At 33.4% G+C, this 7,642-nt stretch overlaps 1 pseudogene; it reads right to left on the bottom strand.

Moving 5' to 3' along the window:
- Positions 1–1,987: 1,987 nt before the first annotated feature.
- Positions 1,988–2,864, bottom strand: LOC139887846 (zinc finger CCCH domain-containing protein 4-like; annotated as a pseudogene).
- Between the last annotated feature and the right edge of the window lie 4,778 nt (positions 2,865–7,642).

Below are 7,642 nucleotides of genomic sequence, written 5' to 3'. Positions count from 1 at the left end.
ATCAATAAAAATTTAACAAAAAGAAAAAATCAAAAGCAATTATTATAAAGAAAGATAATAATAATAAACCTGTATATATAGCCCTTCATCAGCACCTTCTATTTGAATCTTCAATCTTCGAACGAATACTGAATTAACTAATCAGAGAAAAAAAATGATCAAACAATTGATATATAAGCTAAATCAGACAAATAAATTAGGGTTTATAGAGGTTTAAGAAAATAAGGTTTATGAGGAACGTGATATTCTTTGGGGATACATTAGGGTTTATGAGGAACCTGTCACATTATTATTTATGTATACGCTTTGTGCGTTTTTTTTTTATTTTTTAAAATTTAATTAATTAGTGTTAATGACATCATCAACATTGCTTAGATTTTTTTCTTTTTCTTTTTGATTTTCTTTTGTAAAGGGAAATAGCCTTTTTATGACATCATCATTTTAGCAATATATATATATATATATATATATATATATATATATATATATATATATATATATATATATATATATATATATATATATAGTAGGATCAAGAGGGAAGTAACCAATCGGGGGGAAGCGGGGGGAAGGAATTTTTTTTTTTTTCGTTTTTTGAAAAAACTTTGTTCACGAACATTATAGAATGGATGAAAATAAGAACATTTAGAAAAGACACTTCGTGATGAATCTTATTATTTTGGCGGGAAAACGCTCGAAGAACTAATATATAACAATTATCGTGTTTTTCGAACGTATGTTGAGGTTTTAGACATTAGGGTTTAGATATTAGGGTTTAGATATTAGGGTTTATAGGTTTTTTTTTTTGTTTTGTTTTTTTTTTTGGTAACGGTGGAACCCCAACTACGAAGCAGGCACATTGGCCCCAACGCAGCGAGTAAACCACCGGGTAAACCGCAAGCCGACCCTCACGGTTACCAGGAAAAGCAACCTCAGGTGAGCTCCCTTTTTGAACGAGATGGCAGTGCCAAGAATCGAACCCGGGTGGCTCCCTTCACTGGAAGTGTCGGTGGCCATCCAGGCTATGGGTTTAGATATTAGGGTTTAAAAATTTAGGGTTTAGGGTTTAGATTTAGGGTTTAGATTGAGTTTTTAACACGAACGGTTTAGAGTTTAGGGTTTAGGGTTTGGTGTTTTGGGTTTATGGAATAAACCCAAAACAACAAACCCTAAACCCTAAACTCTAAATCGGGCTAAATTTTACTTCACAAAACATGGAAAAAAAACGTTAACATTCTTCACGAACAATATTATCTTGAATGTTATTTTTGTCGATCGTTTTCCCGCCAAAATAATAACATTCATCACGAAGTGTCTTTTCTAAATGTTCTTATTTTCATCCAATCTATAATGTTCGTGAACAAAGTTTTTTCAAAAAACGGATTTTTTTTTTTGCTTCCCCCGCTTTCCCCCGATTGGTTACTTCCCCATTGATCATGCCCCTATATATATATATATATATATATATATATATATATATATATATATATATATATATATATATGAAAAAAAAAAAAACGACCCACCCACCCGTATGACATCAACCTAACAAATATGAACCGTTATTGACCACCCTATTACCCTATTTATATACGGAGTACCTGTTTTCAGATCCTCCCTCTTTTTGCAGTTTACACTTAGGTTTCGGATATCTCCAACATGTGCATATACGGTTTCCTAAATCCCTTCTTCTTCTTAATTGATTCCTAAGAAATCCTATCTTTCTCTTAAATCTCTCTCTCTACATCGCCCACACCAACTGACTATAAGGTAGGTATTAGACCCGTTGAAACCCATTTCAATATGAAAAAAAAATAAAAAAAAAATAAAACATTATAAAAATAAAAAGTTAAAAAATTAATAAAAACAAAAAAATATTTTTTAAATTTTTATTATAAGTAACAAAAAAAATGAAAAAACGTATAATTTTAAAAAAATTTCAAAAAATATTTTTTTTATAAAAAAAAGTTATAAGAAAGAATGGGTCTCGACCCGACCTAATCCGTTTGGAGCCAACCAATTCGACCCATGACCCGTTTTGACCCAAATCCATTTGGGTCTCGATCCAACCCGACCCGTTTGCCAGGCTTAATGATAATAAAATTTAATTTCAGTACACGTACGACGTACCCATAGTAACGGTCTTTGATATTCTGCTGAGATAACTCGCCTGTTTCAGGCATCTCATGCCTGTAAGGGCATTCAGCACCTCTTGTACATTCACCTCTGATGAAGAAACTACAAATATGTGCTCAGTTTCTCTTGTAATATGGTGTTGTCCTTTGCAGTTTCAAAATCGTATCATTTGGTCTTTCTTTTCCATATGATGACTCATAATCTAGACCTGCTCTCGCCTGTGACAGAAACGAAACAACAATTAAACAATAAATCAACACCTGTATTTAATATCACCTTAAACAAGTGGTGCTAATTTCAACCCATTTACATACCCTACGATCATGCTCCTCTGCAAAGTATTCCCTGTTGACATCACTCTTTGGAATGGAATCATGCGAGTTTATACTGAGTGCAGTATCCCGAACCTGAACAGGCAAACCATATTCAAGATCAAGAAGACATACTTGACATACGTTTTTTAGCTTGCTACAAGTTTGACAGATCTCGCTTTTTTTGTATCTCGCATCCCGACCAGGTCTCCACCTGAAGACCGTGAAGGGCCCAGTGCAGATCTTGCATTCCTTATCATAATTTGCTTTTGTCTGCACGTTTATAAGTAATTGATCAATAGCATGAATTGAAAACAAATTAATCTCATCAAGCTAAAAAAGAATTTCAAACTTCAACAAACAAAAACACTACAATCTGTCAAGTAAACATGACTGGAAGGTAATATCAACAAGCATCACGATAGTTGTGATCCATTCAACCGAGAAAGATGAAAATTATGTAACTGTATAGAACAAGTTTTAGAAAATTACCATTCGAATATAAGGATTATCACCTAGGCTCGTGAAGGTGCAGAAAAAGCGGCTAGTGAACTCTCAAACAAACTGGTCATCAAAGGTCTTAGGTTAAAACTAATGTGGGGCCGACCACAAGTACCAAAAACCGATAGTGAAGGAGTTTCTGATGATGCTAGACAACAAGCGGTTACACATGGTGGTTTGTTACCTCGTGCTGTCATATCACAGCAGCAAAACCAGTTTCAGCCGCCTGCTGGTCCAGACCAAATGGCGCCACAGATGCATTATTTTAATATTCCACCACCGCCACCTCAGCATGGTAGGGCTTTTTATCCCTCGATGGATCCTTCTAGAATGGGGGCGGTGATCCATTCCCAAGATGGGAGTGGGTCAGGTGAGACTAGAAGTGTCGGCACTGATCAGCGGCAATATGGTGGTTAACCGCCACCACCGGTACCGCCACCTCAAGGTGGTGGTAGTGGTGGCCAATACTAGTATTATCAACCACCACCACCACCACATCCACCACCATATGCTTATGGGCCGCCGCTGCCACCACCACAGGAGTACCAACAATACCCGTCACAGGCTCATCCGTCTACGATGGCTGCACCAGGTGCAAGCGGTGAACAGGCTAATCAGCAGAAAATATCCCCTGTAGCAGCAGGGGCACAACAAGAATGATGACAAAAAGCTTCTGTTATGGGCAGATTTTGTTGAAACTGTAACTTTTGCTTATAGTAGTCTACTACTATTGAAACAGTTGTCTTATTCACTTGTTTGTGCTACAATGAGCTTTTTTGTAATGCACTTTGTTACTACATGGTTGGATACCAAATCACTCATTTTATACATTTCTCAGTATCGATTTTGGATACCGAATCACTCATCTAACAAATTTCTCGTATAGATGTTTCTACATCCTGCATTTGTTATATCTGCTTTGTATGTATCTTTTGTGACAAAATTACACGGATAGTCCCTGTGGTTTGCTCAAAAACACACGGATAGTCCAAACTTTATTTTTTCAACTAAATAGTCCTTTAGTTTGGACTTATTCCACGGATAGTCCAATTTTGTAACATCCGTTAGTAAACTGCTGTTAGATTACCTCATGTGCCATGCACATGAGGGTATTTTTGTCCATTCACGATACATATGAGGATATTTTTGTACTTTTACCGTTCTATTCACAAAACCCAACCACCTTGTACAAAACCAGGTACTTTTGACTTTTTCTTTGCTATCATGTTCTTCCTCTCTCATCTTTAAGATCGAAAACAAGATCAACATCTCTAATCTTTAATCTAAATAAAATCAAAACTTGGAAAATGAAAGCAAAAACTCAAATCAAATCCATTATAAAACCCAAATCAAATCCATATTTTTTCCATATCCAATTATTAGCTCTTAGCAGCCTTAATGAGTCACCTAAACATGTGGGAACCATCATTTGGAAACTAGCATGAAATATCTAACAAAACAACAAACTAATGGAGCCTATATGGTGATCCCTCATTCACGTGAACCTTCACACACCACAAGCACATTTTGATTCCAACTTTCATGCATCAAACTACTCTTTCTCAAGTTCTCTCATATTGTTCTAAGTGTTCTTCATCATTATCTTCATAATCTAGCTCAATCTAGCTCAATCTAGTTAACCTAGATCAACATACAAAACAACTACTCAAGAAAACTTCAAGAACACTTTCAAGTTTGCAAGTTTACTTCCAAGCTTTCTAATCCATTCCAAGTAATCATCTAAGATCAAGAAACCTTTGTTATTACAGTAGGTTATCATTCTAATTCAAGGTAATATTCATATTTAAACTTTGATTCAATTTCTATAACTATAACAATCTTAATTAGAGTAGTAATCTTACTTGAATTTGTTTTCGTGTCATGATTCTACTTCAAGAACTTTCAAGCCATCCAAGATCCTTTGAAGCTCTAGATCATTTCTTGTCATTTCCAATAGGTTTACCTACTATACTTGAGGTAGTGATGATGTTCATAACATCGTTCGATTCATACTTATATAATCATCTTATTCGACACAAACAAATTGTAATCACTAGAACATAGTTTAGTTAATTCTAAACTTGTTCGCAAACAAAGTTAATCCTTCTAACTTAACTTTTAAAATCAACTAATCACATGTTCTATATCTATATCATATGCTAACTTAATGATTTAAAACTTGAAAACACAAAGAACACCGTAAAACCGGATATACACCGTCGTAGTAAAACCGGAGGCTGTTTTGGGTTGGATAATTAAAAACTATGATAAACTTTGATTTAAAAGTTGTTCTTTTGGGAAAATGATATTTCTTATGAACATGAAACTATATACAAAAAACATGGTTAAACTCAAAGTGAAAGTATGTTTTTCAAAATGGTCATCAAGACGTCGTTCTTTCGACTGAAATGACTATGTCTTTCAAAAATGACTTGTAATCTATATTTCTGACTATAAACTTATACTTTTTCTGTTTAGATTATTAATCTTCGGTTCGATATGAAACCATGGTAATTTGATTCACTCAAAATGGATTCGTAACGAAGAAATGATGGGTAAAACAAAATTTGTTAAAATTACTAGTTTTAGCTACGAAAATTTTATAACAAATCTATACTAACCATAACTTAACTAACTTATATTGTTCTAACGTATATTATGTAATCTTGATAGACCATAGACATGTATACAATGTTTTGACATATCATATCGACGTCATCTATATATATTATTTGGAATAACCGTAAGTCACTCTATATGCGGTAATGCTCGAGTTAGCATATAAAGGGTCGAGGTTGATTCTAAAATAATATATATACCTTGAGTTGTGATCAAGTCTGAGACATGTATACAATGGGTCGTGGATTGATTCGATATAATATATTGATTTATTTATGTACTACTAACTGTGAACTACTAATTGTGGACTACTAACGTTGGACTGCTAACTTAACAACTTAAAACGTCAACACGTAATAAAAATATTGTGAATTTATTTCGATCATACTTTGATATATATGTATATATTTGTTATAAGTTCGTGAATCAACCAGTGGCCAAGTCTTATTTTCGACGATTTGAAAATCTGTGAAAGTGAGTTATAGTCCCACTTTTAAAATCTAATATTTTTGGGATGAGAATACATGCAGTTTTATAAATGTTTTACAAAATAGACACAAGTACGCGAAGCTACATTCTATGGTTGGATTATTAAACCGAATATCGCCCTTCAAGTCTGGTAACCTAAGAATTAGGGAAATGGGCCCTAATTGACGCGAATCCTAAAGATAGATCTATTGGGCTTAACAACCCCCATTCATGTTTATGGATGGCTTTAGTACTTTGAGATTATTATTATATAGACGAGAGGTTCTGTTTGGGGATATTCTATGCATTAAGATTAATGTCGGTTACCAGGTGTTCAACATATGAATGATTTTTATCTATATGCAGTTTGCGAAATGCCTGATATGATATGGATGTTTATGAAAATGAAAATGAAATCTTGTGGTCCATTATTACAAATTTGATATATATATAGGTTAAACCTACAACTCACCAAAATTTTTGTTGATGTTTTAAGCATGTTTATTCTCATGTGAATATTAAGAGCTTCCGTAGTTGTATGCTAATTTAAGGACAAGAATTGGAGTCAGCATGCTTGTAATATATTGTTTAAAAACTGCATTCGGAGATTTAAATCGATGTGCAATATTAGTGTAAACCAATGGTCGTGTGTAAAACATTATCTTTTAGATTATCATTACTTGATAATCTACGTTATGGTTTTAAACCTTTATCGATAAAATAAAGATTATGGTTTGTTTTAAAAACGAATGCAGTCTTTGAAAAAACGTCTCATATAGAGGTCAAAACCTTGCAACGAAATCAATTAATATGAAACGTTTTATAATCGATATGAACGGGACATTTTAGTATTAACTTCTTTTAATATTTAATGTTACATACAGTTTGTGTTATGGTTGCATTTTTTTAGTTAGTGCCATTCAATTTGTTTGTAAAATCATTCATCAATTTTTGGTTTTCCTTTGGCATGTCGGATATTACGCCAACATAGTGGTTGTTATGTTTCGTAACTCTTATTGTGTGGTTGCATATTTTCAATACCTCACTCTGTTTGTGTCGTTGGTGATCTAGGCAAATACTTAAAAGAGTAACCTCAACCGTGTGGGTAATGATGTCGTTAACTAGGCAAATACTTAAAAGAGTCACTTTTCTGGTAGTGAAAGTTGGTAATCTAATAACATCACTTTTCTTTGTAGATTTTTTTTGCCAACAGAATTAATGTAGTGTTGATACATGTACATGAAATGTCAGTATGTACATATCATGATTTTAATGTTTCTATGTACAATGGGCCCTTATGACCCAAATGATTTTAAATTTAATGTCAATTGCATTTCATAATTTTAATATTTTGAAAATCATAGTTTAAGTAAATCATACAAATGGGTCAATTTAGAACTTTATGACCCAAATAGGTCATAATTTGCACTTTAACCAAAATAAGCCCAAAACACGTTTTCATGCACCAAAATGTGAATATTGTTTTACGCTTGTGAATTGTTATAAGCAGATAGTGACATTATTCCAAATCATGTGCCTCTTAGTTGTTGATACCAAGTTATCTACTAACATCGTTTTACTGTTTTTAAGGCATTATTGTAATATAC

Source organism: Rutidosis leptorrhynchoides, chromosome 2 (genome assembly GCF_046630445.1).
Source record: "Rutidosis leptorrhynchoides isolate AG116_Rl617_1_P2 chromosome 2, CSIRO_AGI_Rlap_v1, whole genome shotgun sequence".
Lineage (NCBI taxonomy): Eukaryota > Viridiplantae > Streptophyta > Magnoliopsida > Asterales > Asteraceae > Rutidosis > Rutidosis leptorrhynchoides.
Note: the sequence above shows the minus strand (reverse complement) of the source record. Positions and strands in the feature narration are given on the sequence as shown.